At 45.9% G+C, this 27958-nt stretch overlaps 1 protein-coding gene across 4 annotated transcripts in view; it reads left to right on the top strand.

The window, feature by feature from the left end:
- Positions 1-13280: 13280 nt before the first annotated feature.
- The window catches only part of NOD2 (nucleotide binding oligomerization domain containing 2), a 561668-nt gene continuing 546990 nt past the window's right edge, over positions 13281-27958 (top strand). For all 4 annotated transcript variants that reach the window (XM_069639465.1, XM_069639468.1, XM_069639461.1 and 1 more), the window contains exon 1: positions 13281-13373. The gene's annotated coding sequence lies outside the window, so the exon portion shown is untranslated. The remainder of the gene's footprint in view (positions 13374-27958) is intronic.

Here is a 27958-nt window from a genome sequence, read left to right on the forward strand (position 1 = left end):
AACTTAAAGTCACGACCTTGCGATGTGGATTTCCTCGCAAAGCGACTGGGCATAGGCCAACATATACAATGAGGACCAAACAATATTATATCAGTTTTAACAATAGCAGTGGGGAATGTGCGAGTGGAGAGTCTTTCCCTCGGGGAGCACCCTCTGGTGTGCAGGCTGCTCGAGGGATTGATGCTCTTGAGACCTCTAACGCCTAAGTACTCCTAAGTATGGGATGTATACAGAGTACTTAGACTTTTTCAGTCCTGGCCAGCGAACAAGGATTTGTCGCGTAAGGCGCTGTGGGCCAAACCCACGATCCTGCTCTGCCTCATTTTGTGCAAAAGGATGTCAGATGCTCCAGCTTTGGAGATCGACAACATCTTTTTTGTAGTCCAGTGTTACCTTTCACGTCACCAAGAGAACCAAAACCAGGATCAAAGCAATGACGTACACAGTTTTCCCAGACCAGCCTAAACTGTGCCCAGGGAAGTGCCTGGTAGCTTACAAGGCTATGACAACTCAATTCAGGCTGTGGGGCCATTCTCACTTATTGTTAGCAATACGGAAGCATTTTAAGGCTGTTTCCACAGCCACTCTTGCAAGATGGGTGCGGTAGTGCCTGCACCAGGCAGGCATTGATATTCAGGCTTACGGAGCCCACTTGACACGACGCGCCATTTTTTCCAGAGCATTCAGCGTATGAGCGCACCTAGAGGATATCATGAAGGCAGCCGAATGGTCCAACAAGTCAGTCTTTAAGACCTTCTACATTAGGCCAAACGAACAAATTTCAACCTTGGTCGTAAGTAAGCTTTAAACAAGCCTAATCCGACCCTATGGTCTTGACATAGAATTCAGATTTTCCCTACTATTGTAACAGAAAGTCATAATTCTATTAAAGACACAGTGGCGAAGGATTATCTCACCCAAGCAATCATGTAAAAGTGTGAATGGGAGCAGAATGAGTGGCGCAGCATGACAGACCTTGTGTTGCGTTTGCCCCCCCAAGGCTTAGCATTGAATTGAATTGAATTTAATCATTTGTAACGCACACCAAACAAACCCAATCGTATCTGGGCACAGCTGGAACTTGAAGGAGTCAACCAGAGGTCAACCATCGAGAAGGATCTTACCAGATTCCACAAATACTGATACCCAAGCGAACCAGCCAGCTTACCAAGTTTCTTTTTTAAACATCTTCTTATTAAACAGTTTTATAACATGAATCATTGGTATAAAACAGATCTTTATCACTTACAGTACATGGCATGAACATTTATATAGACCTTTTCGCCCCCCTCCGACCCCACCCCACTTCCAAACATCAGATAGGAATTTACGAGCAGTTATACGTAATCATTACCCAACCTCTCCCCACACTGTAGGAGTCGGGTCTCTGACCTCTATAGGGTCGCAGTAGTCCAAGTCTGAGTCTCATTCCCTTCACCTCCACTCTGCCCTTTAAAGTTACCACCATACTTCCCCTCTTCCTTCCCCCTGATACTTCCCCTCTCCGACAACTCCCCTTGCTCACCCTCATAGGGGGTTCAGGTCCACTGAGAAGTGTAGTTCATTTAGCAGCTGACTCCAGTCCATCTCCACCCCGTCCTCCAGTCCCGAGCCATGTGTCCTCTTCAAAACTCATCTTCTATCCACTGCCTTAAGGACGGTCCTTGGGGTTTCTTCAGTGCTATGGCTACCCTCCATTTGGCCAGTACTAACGTAGACTGGGCCAGTCGTCTCTGTGCCTTGTGACATCTCCCACTTGGCAATAGCCCCCACAAACACACTCTTGGTGCACATTCAAAGCTGGAGCGTAGTAGCCCGTTAATTCTCTCCACCATTGCCTGCCAGTAGTCCCTGATCACCAAACATTCCCACACCATATGCCATATCCCTACCTGTCCAGTCCCGCATCTTGGGCAGTCTGCACTATAGGAACCATTCATTGCATGTAACTTCACGGGTGTCACGTATACCCGGTGTAAGACGTTGGGCCTCATTACACGGATGGCGCAAAGGGATTAAAGGTGCCGGTAATCCCTTAGCGCCATACTACGGGGTCCCTCAGCGGGTCCCGTCCTTAACGTGTGGCCAGACCACACGTTAAGGAAGGGACCTGCTGAGGGACTTCAGGGCAAATAACGGTACAGCTAATAGCGGTACCGTTATTTGCTCCTTCCCCATTCCAATTGAGCCCTATGGGGGCTCAAATGGGAATGGGGAAGAGCCTTGGTGAATGGGAATTACCGCCCCGCCAACCTTGGAATGGGGCGGTAAATCCCCCATTCACCAAGGCTGAATCGGTAAAATATCGACGGCAACCATGGCGCTAATAGCGCCATGGTTACCGCCGTCGTGTAATGAGGCCCATTGTATTGTATCAGCTGGAACCCAGCATTTCTCTAGGTCTTTCGGATCTGCTCCCACATTTTTGCCCGGTCTGCTTCCAAGAAATGGTCCCCCGCATCTCTTTCCCACCTGGCCTTAACTGCCAATTGTTCAACAGGGAACAATTCCCCTTTTGGACAGTAAATACAGGAAACCCTAGCCCCCTCCCATCCCTCGGGATAACAATACTTGCATCAGTGGCACCGTAGCTGGCTCCTCTGGGATGTCCAGACACAGCTTTTTTAAGCGTGCCACCATCGCCCCATAGGCTAGGAATTGTCACCTGGGAATCCCATATTGCTACCTCCATTCCTCAAATGGCTGTATTTTGCCTCCCTCTAGTAAGGCCCCCACTAAGGTGAATCCCCCCTCTATCGACCTTGAGAACCCCATTCTTTGCACTGCCCCCCAAAGCCCCTGATCCCCGCTCCATGGTAGGTCTGCGCTATAAAGCCCTAGCACCTTCTTACTTCTCAAGAACTTCTTCCAGATCTCCCTAACCACCTGAAACACATTTGTGGTCCCCTTCTCTCCAACCGCTACCACAATAACTCCACAGCCTCTCGATTGGTTGGTAGGCCCCCAACAGTCCCTGTAACAGCTCCCTCCCGGGGTAAGTCCACAGAAACACTGCTTGCAGCTGGGCCGCCATAAAATATCTCTCATAGTCAGGTAAATGTAACCCTCCGTCCTGACGTTGGCGGCGTAACGTTGCTAGAGAGACCCTCCCCATCCCTGAGTTCCACAATAATTCCCCCACTTGCTCATCAAACATCTTAAAGAAGACCTTCTTCATTACATATGGTATATTAGTAAAATAGTAAAGGAGCCTTGGGAAAATAACAATTTTGCACAGGGCCACCCTATCCCTTAGTGATAACGGCAACCCCTTCCATGGTTGAACTGATTCCCCTATCCCCGAGAGAGCTCTGCCTGTGTTGTACATGAAAGTCTCCTCAATACTGTGGAAGTTCTGGATGCCCAGATACTTAAAAGAGTGCCCCTCCCATCTGAGTCCCCAGTCTTGCATGGTCGCCAAGTCCCCACCTGTAAGGCCCCCCAGTGGAAATAGTACTGATTTTTTAATATTAATGCAATATCCCTACAATTTTCGGAAGTTACTCAACACCTCCAGCAGGACTGAGAGATTATCTACTGAGTTGCCTACATACAACAACAGGTCGTCGCCGTGTAGGAAAACTACATGTCGTACCCCTCCCGCCAATATGCCTGGCCATCAGTTTATTGTATAAGAGCCGCAGCCAATTACAGATGGAGTTTCCAAACCCATAGGCTCCCAGCACTCGGAACAGCCATTCCCACTCCACTGAGTCAAAAGCTTTCATGGCGTCAAATGCGGCCACCGCCATATCCTCCCGGAAGTCCTTAATCTGATCCCTTACATGGTGCAATCGAAGAAGATTCATTGTGGTGCTTCACCGCCCTACAAACCCACACTGGTCTGGGTGTATCAGACCTGGGGCCTCCCCACATAATCTAGCAGCTTGCAACTTCGCCAAGATTTTCGCATCAACATTTAACAATGGAATTGGCTGATAGGATGAGCATTCCAGGGGATCTTTACAATCCTTCAATAGAACTGTTATTATCACTTCCCGCATGGATTCTGGTAGAATCCCTGCCTCAAAGGCTTCATCATAGACTTTCTTAAGTCAGCGAACCAATAATCCCTCAAACCTGCAGTAAAACTCTATTGGGAGTCAATCACCTCCTGGAGCCTTACCCTTCCCCATTTCCCTAAGCGCCCTACTTATTTCAGCCTCTTCTATTGGTCTGTCTAACTCCTCCCTGACCTCCCCCATGAGAACCGGCAAATCTGCTATACTGAGAAGCTCCTGCGCACCTTTGTCTGAATACGCCCCCTCGCTTGTATATAGGGACCGGTAGAAGTCTTGAAAGGCTTCATTGATTCCCACCTGGGTGGTGGTTAGTTCCCCGACTTCTGCCTAATCTGGGTTATAGTATGTTGTGGCTGTTCTCGACGGATCAGCTAGGTTAGCAGGTGTCCTGCCTTATCCCCCTCCCCATGAATTCGCATGTCCCTCTGATGCCCCTCGAACATTGAAAGTGAGTCCTGTAACTCCTGGTGAGCCATCAGGGTTCCAGCTGGTTCCACCCCCCTGTCTTGTCCTGCCCCCATTTCCTGCTCCAAAACCGCTATCTTCTTTTCCAACTTTTCTAATTTCCCCCGCAGGATCCTCTTAACCCCTACCGATTTAGCTCATTGTGACCTTAAACTCCTCCCATAAGGTTCCCCACCTTTCCAACAATCCCTCATTGGTCTCAAAATAGCCCTCTATTCCCTCCCTCAATGAATCTTGGAATGGCCCATCTTCCAGGGCTGCTACCGAGTGCCTCAAGGAGAACAGGACCGGCCTTCGCCGTATCCCCCCCATGTTTGTCACCAAGGGTGAATGATCCAACAGGGTTCTCCCCAAATATTTTCTATTATTAAATGTACTAAAGGGCTCTTCCCCAACAAGCAAATAATCCAACCTGGAGAATGTTCCATGCACCCCGAGACGTACAACTGCCCCTCTTTTGTCCATGAGACCGCCTCTGCTAGGTCCCAATCCTCTATTATCTTTTGCAATGTAGACGCTGCCTGTTGCTTCAATGAGCCCGAGCACCCCGTACTGTCCAAGTTCGGGTCTAGCAGACAATTAAAATCTCCCCCTATAGGAACACAACTTCCTGGTATCCCTCACCAATTGCATCACTAGGGGGAAGTATTCTTTATCATTCATGTTAGAGGCATAGGAGTTAACTAGAAGACATAGGAGTTAAATACACAGATGTCCTAACCCTCTAACAACCCCTGAAGCCTCATCCGTAACCACCATGACACCTGTAGGGGCACCCCCGCTGCCACCCAAATCAATGCCCCTCTTGCAAATTTTGAGTAAGCCGTTCCCACCACATTTCCCCCCACCACCTCCTAAGTAGGTCCAGGTCTTTATGTACAATATGGGTTACCTGTATCAGTGGCAATTGAATCCCATGCCATCTCAAAAATACCCCTACTCGCTGACATTTGAACTTCTTCCCTAACCCTTGGACATTCCACGTCCCAATTGATAATCACACCCTATTCCGATTACAGCCATCTCCTTCCTCCCATCCCTCCTCTACCACTACTATAATTCCTCCCAATCTCCTTGAGTTGCTCTTGTCCATGCCATTAGCCCAGCTTCCAACTTTAACTAACTGGGCAACCGTGCCCAACGCGAGTATCCCTCCAATTCCCCTCCTCCCCTCCCCTGTCACCTTGCTTCTCACCCTCCCTCCCCCTCGCCCCTCGCCCTGCCTTTCCCTCCTCCTTGCTGTTCCATCCAACCCCTCCAAATCCCCACCCGGCCCTCCCCTGCCTCTTGACCTAGACCTGTCCTTGCCGGTGGTCAGTCATAATTTCGAGAATTTTTTTTTCGAAAGACAATAATGTTGAAACAATAATATTGAAAAAAGAATATCGATTTTTTTTTATTATATATTTATTTTGGGGTCCGGGAATACAAAAAATGGGTAAAACAAAAAAAAAATGTAAAAAGGGGGGTTGGCGGGAACCCCCCATTTCGAATAAAAAGCTTAATTAAAAAAAAAGCGACTTTTTTTCCAATATTTTTTTTTCGATATTTTGACTTTCAAAATTTTTGTTTTCAAAATTATTACTATAAACTGTCCTTGCCGTCCTCCCCCTCGTCCAGTGGACAATTGGTCATTAGTCCAGGGTTCCCCCCTGTCGTCTCCCATCCACCCTTCCCGAGAGCCATAAAATGTTCTCCCACTCTCAACCCCTAACTGGTACTCTTCCTTCCTACCGGTCCCTTTTGACCCTTCTCAATTTTCTCTCCTCCCATCACCCTTCTCTATCACCAGACCGCTATGTGTCTCCCACACCTTCCCTCTCGGCATTCAGCCCTTGAGGCTGTGTCTCCAGCTAGACCCACACCTCTTGTGGTGATCCTAAGAACCATGATTTCTCCCATGCTATGACCTTCAGTTTGGCCGGAAAGAACATCATATACTTAACTTGAGGCGGCACCTCACTCATTCATAAGTTTCACGCTGCTGCTGTACATCCAGAGTAAAGTCCAGGAAAATCCATTGTTTTGCATTCCCCACCTCATAATTGCCGACCTTCTGGGACTCCTGCAGGATGGCATCCCTGTCTCTAAAGTTCAAAATGTTTGCCACTATGACCCTCGGTGGTCCTCCTGGTGGTGGGGCTCTGGCCGGTACCCTATGCGCTCGCTCCACTGTTAAATGTTTTGATAGCCCCTTCACTGTAAGGTGCACAATATGAGCTGCTCCACAAAGGATTCGGTGCTAGGTCCCTCTTCTCTCTTGGGGACCCCTATCAGCTGGATGTTGCACCGCCGTGATCGCCCTTCTGCATCCTCAGCCCTAGACTCCAGAATCCTGGTCGCCCTAACCAATCCTGCCTCCTGGTTCTTGAGCCGCTGTAGGTCCTCCTCCACATTGCTTAGTCTCTGCTCCACTTCCGTAACTCTTTCACCACCTTCTGCAAGTCCGCTCTCACTATGTTATGTTATGTTACTTGGCATTTATATAGCGCCTTCTACATCATTGTTATGACCTCAAAGCGCTGGTGTGTTGAACGCCCTCGGGAACGGTAGTTCAAGTCAGTAGAGAGAGAGAGTGTTGTACGGTGCGTGGGTGCACTGGATATGTGTGCAGCCAGTGCAGCTGGTGATAGTTGCTTCTTAGCGATAGATGTGGTGCTGAGGAAGTCAGTTGGATGTGTTCAGTCTGGTGGGTGGACACCCAGACTGGGTTCTGTCTGCGTTAGGCCTGATGGGTCGTGTTTGTATGTGAACAGCTAGGCCGAATTATCAGGGGTATAGCTGTGTTCTAGATGAATGATGGTGTATAGAAGAGAGTAAGCGTAGTGGTGTGACATGGTGGTTATCAGTAAAAGCACCTGAAACCAGGCACGTGAGCAGGACAGTGAGGACATACATAGCGACATACATATGAATAGCGACAGGATGGCTAGAGGTACATATGGGATACAGATATATATGGGGATACAGGTACATAGCATATATAGGGGATACAGATATTTGGTAACATCGTGGTGAACAGGTGTTGCTTTATCCGTGACATCCGCGACATCCACGACTTCCGCGACATCCGCAACATCTGCAACATCCGCAACATCCGCAACATCCATAACATCTGCACCATCCGCAACATCTGCACCATCAGCAAGATCTGCACCATCCGCAACATCTGCAGATTCGTAACATCAGCACCATCCACACCATCCATAACATCCGCACCATCCATAGTATCCTCACCATCCGTAACGTCTGTACCATCTGCACCATCCATAACGTCTGCACCATCCGCAACATCTGCACCATTCGTAAAATCGGCACCATCTGCAACATCCGCAGCATCCACAGCATCTGCGCCATCTGCAGCATCTGCGGCATCTGCAGCATCCACTCCATCCGCAGCATCCGCGCCATCCATAGCATACGCAGCATCCACACCATCCGCACCATCCGCACCATCCGTAGTATCCGCACCATCCGCAGCATCCGCACCATCAGCAGCATTCATAACATCTGCACCATCCGCACCATCCGTAACATCCGCACCATCCGTAGTATCCTCACCATCTGTAACATTCGTACCATCCGCCCCATCCGCAACATCCACACCATCCGTAACATCCGTACCATCTGCACCATCCGTAACATCTGCACCGTTCGTAACGTCCGCACCATCCGTAACATCTGCACCATTGGTAACATTGGCACCATCTGCAACATCCACAGCATCTGCAGCACCCGCTCCATCTGCTCCATCTGCAGCATCCGCGCCATCCGCAGCATCCACACCATCCGCACCATTTATAGCATCTGCACCATCTGCAGCATCCGCACCATCTGCACCAACCGCAGCATATGCAGCGTCTGCACCATCTGTAGTGTCCGCACCACCCGCAGTATCTGCACCATCCGCAGCATTTGCAGCATCCGCACCAACCGCACCATCCGTAGCATCCGCAGCATCCGCAGCATCCGCAGCATCTGCGTCATCCCCGCCATCCGCACCATCCACACCATCTGCACTATCTGCAGCATCCGTGCCATCTGCAGCATCGACGCCATCTGCACCATCTGCACCATCCACAGCATCCGCACCATCCACAGCATCCGTAGCATCCGCACCATCCGTAGCATCCGCACCATCCGCACCGTCCGCAGCATCCGCACCATCCGCAGTATCCGCACCATTCACAGCATTCACTGCATCCACAGCATCCGCACCATCCGCAGCATCCAGAGCATCCGCACCACCCATAGCATCCACACCAACCATAGCATCCGCAGCATCCGCACCATCCATAGCATCCGCGCCATCCGTAGTATCCATGCCATCCGTAGCATCTGTGCCATCCATAGCATCCGTGCCATCCGTAGCGTCTGTGCCATCCGTAGCATCCGCACCATCCTAGGCACACATCCATCCTCCATCAGAGCGTCCAAAGTCAACATTAACGGGATTCCTCCCCTGGTGCCTTCCGGTTCTCAACTTGCTTCCTCCTGCTTCTGGTGTTTTTTAGTTGGGTCTGTGTGCCTGTCCATCATTTGCTGACCCTTTACCATCATCTTGGCTTCTGTGAGGATCAGCCTCAACTCGTGCCCTTACTCCTCACTAGGTCCCCCTTCCTAGTCTCAGACTTGGCAGCAGTTAGAGATTCACCCTTGAAGTCTCCCACCTCCTCCGCCTCCTCACCTGTGGACGCTTCGTCGGATGAGCTTTCGGAAAAAATGTCTCTTCTTTCTCGCCAGGAGTTGTTAGACTTTTCTTTGCAGGTTTTAGGATAAGCTCTTCTGGAAGAAACACTGCCTAAAAGCAATAAGCCGGCAATAGGGGCTTCCAGTGAGTCCACCCCACTTCAGTGAAAAGCCTTGCTGAAAAACCCTGATGTAGACCTTCTGTTGATGGTATCTTGAATCCCAGGTAAATATGATCTTCTCTCTGTGTTGGTTACTTTTACGATTGTAAAGACTACAATTCCCAAGATGCACCGGGACAGGATGCGTGGCTGACAAGGAACTTGGATTCAACTGAGAGGAATCGGAGTCGCCCTAACCAACAGGAAGGAAATCCAGAAGGTAAGTGGAGTAGGAGGATGAGGAAGTAAGTATCGAAATAAAGAAGGCGGCACCGAACCACGGTAACTGTAACCTCTACTGAGCCCGGGGAAAGCGTTAAAGAATAACACGGAAGAGGCGGCTCAGGAGCAGAACAAAAAGGAGGAAGACAAAGAGGGAGCAACAGAGTTAGAACGGAGGAATGAGTGAAAGCGTGTAGTATACGGAACACTCGAGCAGCGTGTAAACTCAAAGGGAAGCACAGGGTTGCAACACGCCGAGTGAAGCTTCTGACGCGTATTTAAACACGTCATCAAAACAAGGACAGAACACTAGTATGCTGCACTAGCTTCACTGAAGCGGAGATGGCTCATCCCTTCCTCCATTGCTCCCATAGCATCCAGTGGGGACGATACATGACACCTAGGGCCAAGCCACCAGGAGGCTAGCACCCTTCCAGAGCTAGAGCTTTCCAAAAAGCAGTAAGTCTTTTCAACGCTTGAATTTCTATTGGGAGCTTATTTCACAGCTTTGGACCGTATATTCCAAATCTTTGGTCACCCCTAGATGCATATTTGCAAGGTGGGATCTGCAGCAGCTGCTTATCACAAGAGCGCACCTGGTAAGATGGTATATACAAATTAATTGTATCCACAAGATAACTGGGAGCCAACTGATTAACGCGTTTAAATACCATGCAAAGGATTTTAAAATCGTTCCGCTCCTTCACTGAAAGCCAATGCAGTGACCGCCGCAAGTCTGAGAATGGAGAAGATTTAGAAACCCCAAAGATAAGTCAGGCATGTCATTTCACCAAAATGCCTGGGGTGGCGGAAGTGACATCACACGACCCTTGACCTCTGATGACATCACAGGAAGTGATGTAATTTGATCCCACCCCAAAGTGATATCACAGGAAGCGATGGAACACAGCCTTTCACCACTTGACAAAACAGGAAGTGGCATCACATAGCATTGTTGCTAAGTACACTATGAAAAATATGGTTACAATATTACTATAATGTGATATTCATTTCATACAAGAATGGATCGCTATATGTATCGTTAAGATCAGTGTGTATTGGCTCATATTACCCAATTACTGTGAATGCAAGCAGACGGCCATGGCCAAATGGTAATGATGTGCTATTATATAGCACTTATGCTTCAGCGCTTTATACAGAACAAATATACATACAATGTCACCCAGCCTGTGTTGGTACTCATTTATCAACCTCAGAAGGATGAAAGGCTGAGTTGAGGCATTTAAGAACAGACTAAATCAGTGACTCACCCCTGAAGTATGCCTGAAATAAACCTTTAATGAGTCTAGCAATTATTGTATAGAATTCTAGAAAGATGTAACAATGATGGACTGCCAGTACTCCAAGGTAAATTCTCGGGTTCTTTATTGTCCATGTCCTGAACTCCTCCACAAGATACAGGGATGGTAGGGGACACAAGATGACACGGGAAACACTGGGCTCACCCCACACCCATCTTCTCAGCGCACAGCTTCACTCTCCCCTCTAACCGTCACCAGCAGAACACCTCCACACAAACATTCCACACAAACATTCCACTACAGATGACCTCACACTCACAGCTAATCTGTAGGCCAGGTTACTACAAAAGACAAATGATCTGGTATTCCCATTCTGTCTTATTTAGGGTCACTGCTGAAAGTGTTAGACTTGTGAAACCCCCGTTTTCTTTTTTTTTTTTTTTCAGAGGCCTGACCAAGAAAGCCAGCCACTCCAGAAGCAAAGAGCCACATGGCGCTGGCCACAGCCTAGGACCTTGCATTAAAAATGTGTTTAGGGATAGCAAGTGAGACCACAGGGGTAGCAAGGGAGACCTCTGGTGACCACTAAATGACGTGCCTGAGATAAGTCCAATAGACGCATTTTGAGCTATTTGCAGTCTTTGTAATAGGAATACCTGTCAACAGAGCATTGCACTAGTCCAAACGTGTGTTTATAAGGGTTGCTACGACTGCTGCATAGTCCTTAGCTGGTATAAAAGGAAGGACCTGTCTTAACAAACATAAGGTGCAATAAACTGATTGAACCTTCTCGCTCAATTGCGCTTTGCCCCCCTGGTCTTCCTCCCAAATGCAAACTAGATTTTTTATCTTGGGTGCTGAAGCCAGAAATGAGCCCAAAAAGCTGGGGGATGGAGGGCACCTACAAGTCGATGTTTTGGGCCAAACAGTGCCACCTCGATCTTGTCAGCATTCAGCAAGACCCGGATAGAACACATCCATGCTTGAACTTCTTTCAGGCAACATTCAACTATCTCAAAAGTCTCCTCTGTCCTCCCAACTTTTATGAACACCTGGGTATCATCCGCATATGAGTGAAATTTCACTTTGTGTTTCTTCAGGATCTCCATAAGAGGTCTTGTGTATAAGTTAAAAATAAGGGGAGAAAGAGAAGAACCCTGTGGGACACCACAGGTCTGTGGAAGGGAATCTGAAAGATAGCCCTCAAGTCTAACCCATTGTTCACGATTGGTCAAAAAGGACCTAAACCACCCTAATGCTTGTCTAGAGACATTGCCGATCTCACTAAGGCGTTGCAACATAATACCATGGTCCACCGTGTCAAATGCATACCTCTCAACCTTTTTTGATACCAAGGCGGGTGAAAACCCAGAAAGGCCATAAACATAAAAGTAGGACTGCCGTAAAAACATGAAACGGCAGTCCTACTTCTATGTCGCTGACCTTTTGCGGGAGGGGGGTGGGGAGGAATGCTCCCAGGCACAATCCTCTCATTGGAGGAGAGCGCCAGGGAGGGGAAGGGGGAGGAAATGGGGGAGTGAAAAGCATGACACTTGCTTTTCACGCCTCCATTCGCGCAGGAAGAGTCGCGCCGGGACCCGATTTCGGGATCTCGAAATCGGGTCCCGGCAAAAATATGAATCGTAGCTCCCACCTTTGCCAAGGCGGGTGAAACAGATGAGCTGGCGGGTGGGCGGGTGTGTAGATGCTTTGGCGGGTGACACCTGCCAAAAGCGGGTGAGTTGAGAGCTATGTCAAACGCCAATCCAGTCAATGTCTTATGTTCTGGTTTTTCTTGCAGGTGCAGAGGCCAAGACAGCGGCTTCGTGAGGTAGCAGGATGAGTTCTCTACTATGAAGCATTTACCAGTTGGGACATCAGTTCGAGTTGGTGGCAGAGAAATAAAGAGGAAGGGAGTTAGCCATTCAGAAGTGGTATAGCCCCAGATGGACTGGGATTGAATGGCAGGGTCACATGGACTTTTTTCTCACTCTACCAAGTTTAAACTACAAAAGCACTGGTTTTCCATGGGTATTATAGTTTTCCTTGTGCTGTGTGTTTAACAGTGTTCGGTAAAGAAGCTGCTCGAGAAGTAAAGAGTAGAGTTCAACATAAACCTTTGCCCCTGTGTCTTTAATAGAATTATAACGTTCTGTTACAATAGTAGGGAAAACCTGAATTTTCAAACTCAGTCCAACTTCTTAGGTGTTTCTGCAGCATAAACACATTCATAATGAGTACAAAACACTTGTATATGAGCTATGACATGAAACACAATGTACTTCAGGCCCTCTCCTATTTGTAGCAGTAATGAGAAGGCACCTTTGTGTCTTCCCACTCTTGTGGTTGCATGGGAAATTAAAGGAATCCGAAGTGTTTTAGTATGGCGCATGTGCTGGCACGTTTTTTAATAGAGAAGATCGCCCTCTAGTTTTTTTCTATTAGAACTCAGTGGGCTGCTCAAATTCTCGTCCTTCTCCTATGTTTACGCTGACGGAGAAAAGTGTTCGCAAAGGACTTGGCAGAGTGCATGCAGCGGCAGTAAAGTTGCGGTGAGTGCGTGCTCAGTGGTCAGTGCGCAGCTATGCTACCTTTAGACAAATGCAACGTGTTATGTTTCTGTCGCATTCCGCGGCGCACTGTATCTATTCCCTACATATTGTTAGTAATAAGAAAAATAAGGATTTGACTGCGGGGAAACAAAAAAGGTAGTTGCCGGGTTTCGAAAATTATGATAGAAGCAGTAATGTTATTTCCACAAGATGCTCCTGAGCCGGTGATATGATTTTTTTTTTAAAGTTATATTTCAGGTTTCCACCGGACGTAATCCTCATCTAACATTGTATTTTGTAGAGAACACTAATCTGTCACGGTGATACAAGCGGTTGCTCACGAGCAGCTATTGAGTTTAGGGAGTACTCTCTACTTTTAACGCAGACATTTTTTTTAAGAATTTCGTTTTTTTTCTTTTCTGTTATATAGTGAAGTTAATCCATAAAATTATTCAACTGTGCTCGGCTGTAACGGGTTGTTCGAGTGAACGAAACTTCATTTAAAAAGAAGACACCGAACTATCTCGAAATGATAAACTGTCAGAAACGTTTACCTGTTTTATTAAGACACGCTCGGTTTTTGTAAATGGATATTATAATGCGACTAATGTTCATCTTCACAGAAATTCGAAAAAAGGCACTACTCGTGTAATTAAGGTCATTGGAATGTGTCTGTTTTTATGGCCAATTAGGACCTGGTAACTTCTGTGTGCAGAACGCCACGCCCGGTTTAAGATGTGTGGGGTCCATTTTAACATGATGGTGGGGTCCCTCTCGCTTAGACCGGTAAACAGTATGAGGCACCCGTGGGTGGAGACCAAGAAATACAGCCGGGGGTTAATAGCCGCTGATTTTCACGAGACGGCAGTTAGCAGGGAGATGAAACACAAAATGCCCACTGAGAAGCTATAAATCCTTCTTTGCCAGCAAGTGACTGGTGTGGAGGAATTGGTATTAAGGCAAAAGGTGATAACACTTCGCTATACCCTGGGTGAAGTGAGGACCAGAAGGGCGCCAGCAAACGCAGCTTCTAAAATGAGCGCTGCAAAGCCCCAGAATGTAGGTAATATAGAAAGGAATACAGTGCTGTGTTATAATACTGCTGATTGGCAACATGGGGCAGCTGCTAGGGGTCCCCTTGAGCCCCTTTGAACTGAAAGGGATGAAAGGCCCTGATGCCATCCCTGCACACTGGGATCTTCTAGTCTCAAAGGTCGTTTTCTGAACCATGTATACTGTAACAATAGTGGGTTTGCAAACTTTGAAACGTTTCTTTCTGTACAGCATCTGAATGGGTCGAAACTGCCACTGAAACGTGGTCTAACAAGTATTGGCAAAGACAACAGTTTTAGCTTTTGTGTAGGCATTTTCCAGGATTTCCCATAACACTTCTACCTGGCCTAAAGACAGCAACAGCGTAAACATTGTGTTAATATCTGCAGGACGCTGCACTGGGCAAACTAGGCAACTGCCTGTGGTGCTGGCCTCACGGGGGCTCAAAAGAGCAGGTTTTCTCCTCTGATTTTATGAATTACAAAAGAGATGTAAGCCAATTTGAATTAAAGTAGCAACATAATGTCTTCCTGCACTTGCAGGTGCCTGCTGCAAATCACATTGTTCACTTTTCTAGGAGTTTCTACAATAGCAGTGGAAACAGGGCCATTCCGTGTTTACGCATGTTTAACATGGTACATAGTCTTTCTCAAATAAAAGCACAGTTGCTTAGCCAGAAGAAATGTTGGCGAAACAACATGGCCGGGTCTAGGGCACTCGCACCAGGAACGTCAAGAGTCATGGTAGAGCTATCCCGTAACTTCCAGCATCAGGGCATGGGCCAGGCGATGTACGACTCACAGGTAGGAGAAGGAGGGAGGTAGGGTGGGTGTAGGGGCATTATGCAAGTTCAGCAACAAAGGGTTACTGTGCCTTATCCATATAATCTCAGAATAGTCCAAGGTGTGCAGCACATTTACTTGTAAAACATTTTCATTAGCATGAGCAACCCGATAGATATACATGTGTAAGCAACGTTGGAAAGGATGACTTAGAGTACTGACCGCACAATTGAGTTCTTGCAGCTTTTCCCCTCAGGTGGAAGTAATGCATATTCATACAGTAACTTTAAAACGGCTTCATGAATAATAGACTTTCTTTGGGCATGCATGCTATTTGAAAGTTAATTTCTTTAAATCTGGGTGAATTCACGGTTGCAAGCCTTATCTAGCATTTCTTGGTTAGTTAACAAGGATGCCCAATTAATTTATTTTTTGTGCTTACTTTCAAATCAATACTGAATCTTATTGGTCAAGCCTTGCTGTCCTTGTATATTTATATCCAGTGGAGGTTATAAATCCAAGATAAGTATCCTGGCTGAGAATATTTTCATGTTAGGGCTAAATGCATAGCATGAAACCTGTCAATGTTTTATGTGGATTGTCTGATGTTGAAATGGTGGTCAAACTTTCAATTTACTATGGAAAGTATTGAACTAATTGAACAATTTGTAAGGTCATAATAGCAATTTCATATTGGCAAAAAAGGTCTGACCTTCCAAATTGAGAGCACTGAAAAGCAGGGTCGGTTTAACTAATAATCCATTGGGGGTGCTATTGAACATAGAGGACACTGATGGCACTTTGCCTTTGGTGCACTTGCGCTCCAAAAGGTCACATATACTCCAGCCAAGCTTCACTGCCCTCCAGTCTTAGAAATTGCTCCCTGGCTGTCCCCTCACTCCTCTTTGTACAGCTTGAGATTGGTTAGTAGGCATCCTGCGTTGACTTTGGATTGAAAACATTTTGTAATGGGTAATGGGTGCGTGTGTATGTGTGTGTGTGTGTGTTGTGCAGGCCAGCAACAGCTGCCCTTACCTGCTCATCTTCTTCACCTCGCCCTTACACCCACAACCAAGTAAGTGTGGTAATGAGCTTTTAACGAGACAGAGCGCAGAAAAAGCTGGCAAGTTTGCACAGTATACCCCCTGTACCTGCCCCCTCTCCAGCCAACACACAGTCACTTGTGGGAGCTTCTGATTGGGTTAAAGGGTCATATGAGAGAGGAACTATCCACATGCATAGGAGCTAGCAGGCTGCATGGATTCAGAGCTCCTGCTGTGCCTGTTCTTTGCAAGCAAAACTTGAAGTGTCACGGCCTATGCTGCGTAAATTGTCTGTTGAGGAAGCTTGCCCTGGCTCTGACCATGCTGCACCTGTACTAGTTTAGAACGGAAACATGCACTGGTCTTGCACATGCTGGGGCTATACCAGTGTGCGAGGGAAGCTTGCACTGATCCTGTTTGTGTTGGAAATGTACAAATTTGAGAGACATGTGCACAGACCCTTGCAATCAGTCGCTATGCTAATGCTGCACTAGTGTATATTTGTGGGAGAAACTTAGACTGGCACTGACAATCTGCGCAAGTACCTGTTTGCAGGGGTCATGACCTGCCTGGCATGCTGTGCGAGTACCTGCCTGCCTTCCCATGTTGTACCTGTTTGTTAGGGAAGCTTGCAGTGACTATAAACATGTGTCTGTTTCTGAGGGAAGCTTCTCCGGCCCTACCCATGCTGTCCATGTTCCAATTTGTTAGGTAAACATGTAATAGATGTTTCCATGTTGTACTTGCACCCAATTGTGAGGCAAACATTCACTGGCCTGTTCACTCTATACCTGTACTTTTCTTGAGGGACGCTTGCATTGGCTTTTTGTGAGGCAATGTCCACTTGACTATCCTGAACTATTTGTGACCGAAGATAACTCTTGCATAACTGCTGTATTTGTTTGAGATGGAATGTTGCACTAGCCCCGTTCATTCTGTCTTAATATATTTGGTTGTTGGGGAAGCTTGTAGTGACTCTTCACATGCTGGACCTGTTTTTGGAAAGCATCCACGGCCCTGCCTGTACGGTTCCTGGTGGGTTTTGAGGAAAGCTTGCATTTGCCTGCTCTATGTTGCGCAAGTTTGATGAAAGCCTGTGCTGGTCTGATGCATATAGTAACTTTATGTGCTGTATTTATCAGGAGATCTTGTACTTTTGACAACTTTGCAGCACTGCTGCCTAGCCTGTGACCTATAGGTGCCTGTTACAGAATTTGGACCTGCTGCTTCCCATGCTGTACCTGTTTGGTGTGCGATAGTAACTCATTGCTGCCCATGTTATATCCGTCCAGTGTGTGTGATGGAAGCTTTCACTTTTGCTCCCTATTTGGTTTGTGTTATATTGTGTGAGGGTAACTTGCTCTGATACCCATATTGTGAAGGATTCCAATCGGGTGTCACACACCGGACCAGGACCTTTGCCCTCAGCCTTAGATGTAGCGCGCAATTAGAATGCTTTTTCTTTATTTTCAACTAATTCAAATTGAGCCGATACCCGACCCATCTCACACCCCCTTTTACAAATACCCCGGGTCACAATGGACCATGAACCAGGCCGGCGGGTGGTAACACAATATTTATTTATTTTAATTTCAAAGAAAATCACACAATTTTTATCGGGGCAGCAATCACCACGTGGTGATAATTACAATGAAAACGACTGAAATGCACTTGGGTAACCTTTTACAAAAACATATCCGAAGCACAATTGAATAGGAGCACTTTTTCAATTAGGATACCGAGCAGCAGAGTTAGGATTTCCCCCTGCAATGCTCTTTCAACCCACAAATACTCGATTTCTGAGTGGATAGAAAGAAGCAGCAAGTAGTCAGGGATATGTGGCAGCAAACAGAATCCGACCTTCCGCTCACAAAATAAGAGGCGAATGGCATAAAATTACACTCGGAAATTGACAAATAATTAATATGGGGTTAAATCTATGAGGCAAATATGATTTCTCACAATAGCAGGAACGTATAAACGCTGGCAATCACAAGGCAAGGTATCAACAAAGGCATACAGTTCAAAAGCAAGTTGAAAGTAAGAACACGATGCAGCCGGAATCACACGTTGGAAAGTTGCACTTTACAAGGATGCAGTTTTAAATGGCACAAACAATTTTAAAGAAAAACGGGTGAAATACTTTAAATTGGAATGTGGTTTTTGGGCTGAGGGAAAGATGCACATCACAGGGACAATAGAGAAGTGAAATGAGGGCTATAGCTGAACAACTGGATGAGATTTGCAAGAAAAAAGGAGGGTCGGTTTTGGGAAAATAAAGCCGTAAAGAGAGGAAATCGGTTTGGAAAGAAAAAGGACAAGTTTTACTTAAACTAGATTATTCAGACTAAATTGTTAAAGAAAGACACAGTACGATCCCGGGTTAATTTGCAACTTAACCCTTTCACCCCGTGTTCAGATCTATGTGGGAATGAATTTAAATTATTCAAAATATTGCTAAGGAGTTACAAGGTGAGGTGAATGAAAGAATTGCGCTAACACTAGAAAAACAAGGACAGGTTGCACAGAGAATTAGAACAGTTTAGACAAGTTATCTTTGTATGGATAGGATTGCTTAGAAAATAAGGTAAAGGCAAAGGGGTCAAGATGGGGTATGCTATGTGTTGCTATGGGATGGGGAAATACAGTCCACGCTCCACCAACCAGGTTCTGGGCTCAAAAGGTTCTGGTCACCGCAGCAGGCTCTCCTGGTAAAAGACAGCTGGGCAAAGGTCTGGTCACGGCACTGCGATGACTCAGCTGGATGGATCGGATAAGCAGGGCAAGCAGGCGGCACTGGAGAATCCCAAAGTGGGCTCAGCCACCTTTCCCCTTTCTTCCTGAAGTTAGTGGGATTTTGTTATGGGGTCTTAGTGCTGAAGGGTAGTTCTGCCTGGATAGGAAGGCTTAGGTCAACTATCCCTTTTCTGGCAGTGGGATCTGGAATCTTGCAGAGTGAAGGTGGAATATCTGGATACGCAGGCGTTGGAAAATTGAGAAGAGAGTGTATCTAGAGTTCTGTCAGCCACCCTTATTAAGGCATGGTGAAATCAATTATATGGTGGGGCAGGCTTAAGCTAAGCACGCCTCTAAGAACTGAATTGGCCAGGGTTGATTGTTACCGTCTTGCTGTCAGCTGTTTGGACTGTTAGAGACCTGACATCAGCTTTATTATGTGGCTTTGCAATGCCTAGGATCATCCCACAGTTACTTTAACTAAAATCTAGTTTTGACATAAATTACACATTTTTACAGTTGTGGCATCTTAACAAATTACATTGGCAGATTACATATTTTATACATAGTATGGCAGTCCCACCCTCTTTGTTTCGCCCCTCTAACAGTTTTACACGCTTTTTAGTAATAAATATTCAACCGAAAATTCTATAACTTTATACATGGGTAGAGATTATCATAAGGCATGTAAATACTGAATTTCACAGTGGAATCATGTACACTTTCCTCAAACTGTCCAATTCTCTGCCATTTCTGTTCCCAATATGGCATTGAATGCTACCACATCTTAAATTAAAAACCACAAAATTATCCTTAAACTGTTAACTTTTTACATTCCTGCGAAGTACTGTTGCAGAGATAAAAGTCTTAAAAGTTTATAAATTAAATAGTCTTTAGAGCCAAAATGGTCAGTATTGTTCACCATATAAGGGCATAACAAAGAGGGTTCTGGGAGTCTCTCTACCAGCATGAACACAGCCCATTGACCTGTTCTTTGGTGGATGGCCCCTGGGAGAGTCTCAACCAAGTCTTTAGCTCACTTTGCCTATCACAGAGAAGAAATATCCCTGCATATCAGTCTTTGTCCTGTCCAGGGGCAGTCCAGCACCGAAATGCTAGGCAATTCTCCTCTGAACAAGAGTACCAACAGCAACCCCATACACGTGTTTCAGCCTTGTTGGGCATCATCAGTGAGATGGAGCTGTGCCTCTCTGAGAACAGTGAGCAAGGGGTCCGTGTCTGGATTACCCTGGTAACTTAGGGTGAGACCCAAAATTACTTAATATGCAAAACAAAACAAAGAAGGTTCTGGAAGTCTCTCTACCAGCACGAACACAGCCCATTGACCTGTTCCTGGGTGGATGGCCCCTGGGAGAGTCTCAACCAAGTCTTTAGCTCACTGTCCCTTTCACAGAGAGAGTTTCTCAGACCCCCCTCTGTTTTGCATACCAAGTAACTTTGGGTCTCACCCTAAGTTAACAGGGGAATCCAGACGTGGACCCCTAGCTCACTGCTCTTAGAGAGAGACACAGCTTCACCTCACTGATGATGCCCAACTAGGCTGGAACACGTGTATGGGGTTGCTGTGGTACTCTTGTTCAGAGGAGAATTGCCTAGCATTTCGGTGCTGGACTGCCCCAGGGCAGGACAAAGACTGATATGCAGGAAAATGTTTTCTCTGTGAAAAGAACAGTGAGCTAAAGACTTGGTTGAGACTCTCCCAGGGGCCATCCACCCAAGAAGAAGTCAATGGGCTGTGTTCGTGCTGGTAGAGAGTTTCCCAGATCCCCCTCTGTTTTGCATATAAGGGCATAGTTCCAAGGCTGCTTTTGAATTGGCTTTGAAGCTCCCAGTAGAAGTCGCGGGGACGTGTGATTTCCATTTTCACATGTCTGTGTCCAAGGATCTCCATTGTAAGAGGCCTCAGCCCAGACAAACGTCTGATGCGTAGGCTGTTTAGTGCTTTTGGGTCCATTCAAAGTTTTCCAAGGTAGCAATTAGCACTCATATGTCCTAGAATCTATTGTGGCTCCTTCTTTTGCTAGCAGCCCCCCAAGCAGAAACATGTTTGGCTAGTTTTTAGAAGGCAGCCCATGTCTTTATTTCTTATTTTATTTTAAATCAAAAGCAAGCCTGTTGAAGAAAACATCCCATATGTTTCCCAGCAAAAAAAAACATTTACATTGCTAGGCCAAAACAGCCTTCTTTCAACATTACACTTTTAAAACAGGCATTTTTCCTTATCTACAAAAGCGCATTTTAACACATGTTGAAGTCTGCTGAGCTGACCATTTCAAAAGGTTTTCTCTCTGAATGTCCCACATTGTTTTGCAGCCCAAGTCAGTTTCACTTCTACAACAATCTGTTTAAGGCACAGGTCCATTGAAATTGACAGAGGCCCAGAGAGCCACAGTCTCTTTTGCAGCATTGATATTTGACATTTTGTAACTCAAAAGTCAAGTGTTTTCCTGTGCGACTGAAAATAAAGCTTCTTTTGATTTCTCAGATTTGGCTGACACGGACTGTCGTACAGGGATAATGTTCTATTTTGCTGAAACACAATCTGGATATGGGTAGGCATGTCAGGGCTTCATTGATGAAAACAGTGTGATGTTTGAACAGATGGAAATAGCGTCAGTGCGCCATCATGATTAAGGCCAAACATTTCCTTTTTCAAGGGGAATGTGGATCAAGCAGCAAAGCAGTGCTGCTTCTCAATGTTCTTCTTGGTGCAGGTAGGAAACATACTGGCAGGCTTTCTCAGTGTGCCCTCTGGTTTCATCCGCCCAACAGGTGCTTGGCAAGATGGTGCAGCCATCATTTTGGTAGCTGTAAAACACAGTTTTGATGCGTGGCAATGGTGCTCAAAGGAGCCAGCGCAGCCATTTTGCTGGTTCTGCTGAAGTGCAGCTGGATGATGTGAGGAAGTACTGCTGATTGGGTAAATATATACCACAATATTGTACCTTTCCTGTATGCCAGGGACATTTCTACTCCTGCTGCATTTGTTGTCTTGTCTGTCTTTTCTATGTGTGAATAACATAACATGTGCACTGTTTGTGCCAGTACTGTACCTGTTAGTGGCAGGCAGCCAGCGTGTACAATGGATCCCCATGGCGTCCGCCTGCTTTATTTTATTTATTTATTTATTTGGCCATTGGTATGGCACCTATACACAGGTGTTTCCAGGTGCCACAAGACAAGATGGGGGGTGTGGGGGATGCAAAATGATTAAAATGCAGCAACAAAGAATGGTTGTATTGGCCTTGTGACAGTCCTACCGTGCAAGTATCCTAATGCATAAAGCAGGCGGACTGCCATTGGGATGTCCAGCATTTGCACTGGCATGAAAATCCATGCTGGCACAAATGCTGGAGCATTTGTATGGTGGAGAGGAAGGGAGGCAGCTGAGACGCAAGTTGCGTTCCACCTCTCCTCTCTGCAAGTGAATGAAAATGGGGCATGACGCAAGAAACCTGCGTGAAAGCCTTACGCAAGGCATTCACATGTGTTTGATGTTAAGGAAGCGGTGTGGCACATATTTATGAAACACAAGTCATCAGTTTAAGCAGCAGGCTGAGTATTGCCAGGAGGAAATTCTTTGGGCAGTTAATGAGTTAATGGGACATTCTAAAGAATACTGGGATACTAAAATGTGTTAAAACTCTCAGCTGCACAGCTTACTAAAGCCCCTATTTAAAAAACATGGTAAAAGCAGTTTTCACCACATCTTCACTCCATCTCGTGGTGGCCTGGAGGAGAGGCAGAGCAACTGCCCCATTTTCGTATCTAGCCTTAATGGCAGTCCATTGGCGTTCATCTGCCTGGCTAAATAATTTTCACCAAGTGGAGTTCTTGAAACACCAGATGGTGCTTTCCACCTGCTTTGCTTGGCGATGGCAGGGGATGGCTCACTCCTGTTCTCCTCTCCATCTCCGAGACACCAAAGGATCCCTCAACTCAACCTGCAAATGCAATTTAGTAAAGTGTATTTTTCTGCCATCTATGGTATCTGAAAATAAGGTAGACTATCACCAACTAGAGCTACAGTGGCAGTAGCAACATTACTGACAGCCATTAACACCCTCTAACTTTCAGTGACTGGATCAGCGGTTTCTGCCACTCTTTTTAGTGAATGCTTAATGGATGCAGGTAGAGGTAGGGTAGCGGCAGTATTTGCCAAGAAAAGCCAGTGGTAGTACCACCTCCAAATCGGGAGTGCTCACAGAGAGCCAATGGGATTGGTGGAAGGAAGCAATAGCCTCCTTCCAACAACCGTTAAATAGACACCTACTGTATGTAAATAAAGAGGATCACAATAGCCCAGAAAACGGCCTCACATAAGCCCACACGTGTGTGTGTGTGTGTGTGTGGGGGGAGGGGGGGCAGGGGAGTGTGGCAAGGTGGTGTCTGAGGGCAATATTTTAAATTCTACTGTTATCATAGATGTGTTTGTGTGCTTATTTGTATTGCTAATCCTTTGTGATCTGGCAATAGTTTCTAATCCAGCCTGCATATTATGTTTGTAAGAGAAAGTGATTTAATTGTACCTGGTTATGAAATGGTTAAGTTATGTTGATTTATACCATGCATTACTACCAATCTGCATGTTCTCCAGGCACTCACGTGGATCTGTAAGAAAGAGTGCGGAGTAGGTTAGTGAGGGATAGGATAGAGGTTGTAATCTTCTGTTGGTGCCTGCAGAAACAGGAGAAACTGGCATATGTGGGTGTCTGCTTTCTGAGTGTGCTTTGATTGTGTGCACTGGCTTGTTTTGTCCGGAGTGGTATGGCCCAGTTTCTGGGTTGTTGTTTATGGATGTTTGTTGTGATGGTGTGTGGTTTGTGTGTAGTGTGGCTGGCCCTTTAGGGTGCCTGAAATGCTTGGGAGGTATGCGGGAGAGGAGCTGGTGCAGGGTGGTTAGTACAGTCGCAAGCATCAGAGTACACTTTCAACACAGATTTGCGATACAATGGCTACTCACAAAATTCAGATAAATGCAATACAGTGGCTAGTAGTCTAATGGTCTAAAACATGATGGAGTAATTGCAGCTTTGGAAGATGGTGGGTAAAACATGCATGTGAAGTGCTGAGGACACATCTGGGATGAGATTGTATAGTCGGGACACATGGGTTTGGTAGTGTGGACAGCAAAATTAGCTTTCACCTAGGGTGCCAAAAATCCTTGCACCGGCCCTGAATATCTGGGCACATATAGGCAGTGCCTGGTAATAAGGTATCTTACACCTATACAAGAGCAAAAACTGTTGCCTTTGCCGATGCTTGTTTTGAATTGCATGCCAGGATACAAATGTGTGTAGATCAATATGCTGAAGGTACACTTGGTTAAGGCATTGTTATTAAACCAGAAGCTGGTTTACTGGTGCATTTACGCCATTCCCCTTAGAAATAATGTTGGCATTCCCTTAAAAACACAGAGATTGTTCAGAGAGATCCCAAGGTCTCTGTGTTTTGGGCAGGGAGGGGCAAGTAGTGGGTGGGAGTGGCCTTATGGACAAGTATGGCCATGAGTGGTCAATATGTGAGTAAAAAGCCAAACACCCACAGGTTGTGTGTGTCCTTCCTCACATCCCATGTCTCCCCTATTCATCATCACTGTCCATGCAAATCAAATCAACTTCAGGCAGCACTTAGAGCGCCTCCTGAAAGCCAAAACTAAAAAGTAACAGACTAGTGCAAATGAAATTCCAAACAAAAGCAGGGATTGTCTACCCTCATAAAACCCGTGCAACTTGCCACGTTGTTTCCCTATAACATTTTCCTGGAGCAAGGAATAGTCAAGCGAAAGACGCTATGAAACCAAAACCTGATTTCTTTGGTTTGGTGCACCAAGTTGATTTTTTTCTTTTTTAAGCCCCCTTTGCTATGTGCAAATAGCTGCCCTGAAGCACACTGGGAGTGGAGTTTGGTGCTTTCGAAATTATTCATAAAAGTCCCAATGTGCAGTTTTACTACAATTGCTGATTATTCATTGCGTAATTTTTACGGGTCTCCTTTCAATGGGGACATGATGCTGAAATGTGCAGTGACCTTCAGATTCCAGATGACCTTTGCATTCAGTTGACTTCTCCAGATTCTGTGGCACATGCTGAACTTCGAAGCAGTCGGATGTTAAATACCTACCCCCGAATATAAGTGGCAGTGAACATTGAAGGCGCTGATCTAGTGTGGGTGTGTTTCCCGAAGAAAATAGTTTCAATATTAGGTCAAGATGGGATCTATGGGGTCACTGTGTGGCCGGAAATACCACATCCGGAAATCGGGAATTGTAATTGTAATGGGTTATTTATATCGCGCTTAATACCCCGAGGATTCTAAACGCGGACCCGGGGATCGAATCTGTGTTGCACCGCGTCGTCATGTTTCTAAAACGAACATGTTGCCCCTGAGCTATCCTCCCGAAATGCAAAAATTCAGGCGTGCAGTGACCACATATATATCCATGCCATTGTACAATCACGCAATCGTGCCCTTGCACGTGCGGGGGACACCCCTGCATCCCCTGAACCCGTTATACCACACAAAGCGAGCAGGGGACACCCCCACAAGCCCCAATCCCTTTGTGCGATATAAGAGGGATTCAGCATTTTCACCTTCTGCAAATGCGCAGTAAACATACATGCGTTTTATTTTTTCTTCTGTGTTTTGGTATGATACCATTCAAATGGTCCATGTTATGTCACGTAATAAATAATCCAGGGTGCCCAATGATATCAGTCTGTTAGACAGATGTTGCATGGTGATGATAATATTATGATGGTCAGTGTGCAAACCAGCTTCGAGTGGTGCTCAACTGCACCCTAATACCCTCCAGTATGCTTGAGGGCCCCTGGGGAAGACTGCAGGGACCCTAGAGGGGAAATTCTGCCCTAATATTATCCAAAAGAAGATGCCATCAGCTAAGTCTTCCTATAGCTCTGTCACAACCCCCTAAGTGATTCAACTGCATTTCCTACACTACTTATTGGCTCCCTGGGCACTACTGAGAACTGCCACCACACTACTATGAGTGTCAGAGATAGGCCCTTGAACGTGAGGAAGGAAGCACCAATACCGTTCCCTCAGTGGACATCTTGTGCAAAGATGTTTGGTTTGCAGAGCTATAGTAGATTCTTCAGCAGAGCCTAAGCCATCTTCTGATAAGTTCTTCCAGCTGCTTTGCGACAAGTTCTAGCAATAATCAAGTTATGGTGAAGAAACATATACTTCTTGGGACATGAATGCACTTCTACCTTCCTGTCAGACATGCGCACCATTCAAACATTTGGCAGCAATCCAAGCCAGGATGGCTTCTACATCATGGCTGCAAAATGGTCACCAGGTAAGTAATGCTGCTTGTGTGTTCCCAAGAAAAGGTAAGAACTCGCCTAAATATCCAAAGTGAATATAACCATTTTGTGTCATCTGTATCTTTTTCTTCACGTGTAGTGTGATGGGTCAGAAGTATGTGGACTCTTGTGAGACATTTCAATTATGTATTTATTAAAGAAAAGGAAAATGCCTATCTCTATCTACTTCTATGGGGTTTTCCCTCCCTAACAAAGCTAGTTAAGTTGCTCATCAGTCAACAGTGAATGTCTCAAAATAAGCTGTCCACAGCCCAAACTAAAGACAGGAGAATGACTCCCTTTCTTGCAAACTTCTGTTCAATAACTGATTTTCAAATAGTCTTGTGACTTCTTTGATCAATTCATACAGTTCTCTCATTACTTTATTAGGCTTCGGTTTCTCGTTTAAGCAAGGTCCCTCTGACTTTATACTGATCTCGTCTTCCTTGTTAATGCCTTCTGAATGTTGGTTACTCTCTTCTGCACTTTTTCTACAAAGATTTATTATTCTCTCTTCCCAGTGTAAAGTAATCCAACCTTCAAGCATCTCTTCCCTTCTGGGTAATTCACAACCTGTATTCTCTTTAGGATAACTGGTTTTAGACATATATATCAGTTTGTCCTTCTCTTTAGATTTTTCTCTTCTTGCTTTGCTTTCCTTCATTTCACAGCCTTTACTTTGAATATGACGTGTATAAGTACTCGTATAGCAATTTCTTATCCAACTCTCTTGCTTTCAGTATTATATTCTCATTATCTTGACTGGGACGAATAGGAGTATTCCCATAACAATTCGTATTCTCTTGCCTTCAATGTTATTCTTTTGTTATCTTGACTGGGATGATATCTAGTCCCATAATGATGCTCATCCACTTCCCTTGATTTGACAGTTTTACTCTCGCTATTTTGACTGAGATGAGTGTGAGTAGTCCCATAATGATACTTCGTCCCCATCCCGGGTCCCCTGTTATCCCTGTTACCTGTTGCTCTCAGCGATAACGTCACTGAGGTTTCCCTTTGCTCTAAATTGGTTTTCCTCTTCAGTGCTTTGGTTCCTTCAAGGTTTTGTACTTTGCTTCTACCTCCAGGATGACAGTGTTCCAGATACCGGAACGTTATACGTTTCCTATCACATAGTGGTTTCAGCAAAGTTGCAGGGACAGCCCGTCCACCACGAGATCTCTGTGGTCATGCCACCGCTCCTTGCTTCTCGTTCTCTTTTGCTCTCAGGATGTTGCGCATCCAGATCTCGAATTTTGGAATGCCAGCAGTTTCGTAACTCGCAGGCTTTTCTGACTTCACAATCTCCTCCTCTCTCAGGTACTGCGTAGCTGTGGGCCTTGCCCAGCGTAGCTCCGTGTCTCTCTCAGCCTGCAGCAGAATCTCTTCTCTCCCCCCTCCTCATCTCATCTCAGTTAAATTGAGTTTTCCATTTAAAGGGACAATCACAGTTTCTTGCTGGCAATAATACATACTTGTTCTTTCTTCATATAAATCTTTATAGGTCATTTTTAAAGAGGTATTGTTGGAATGCTTTTTAGGGAGTTTCTCACAGGAACGGGAGTCCTTGTGCCCTCAGGGTAAGTCTCTCCCAGTGAAGTCCCACTCCCCCCAACCCCTGG

Source organism: Ambystoma mexicanum, chromosome 1q (assembly GCF_040938575.1).
Source record: "Ambystoma mexicanum isolate Mex_15411 chromosome 1q, UKY_AmexF1_1, whole genome shotgun sequence".
Classification (NCBI taxonomy): domain Eukaryota; kingdom Metazoa; phylum Chordata; class Amphibia; order Caudata; family Ambystomatidae; genus Ambystoma; species Ambystoma mexicanum.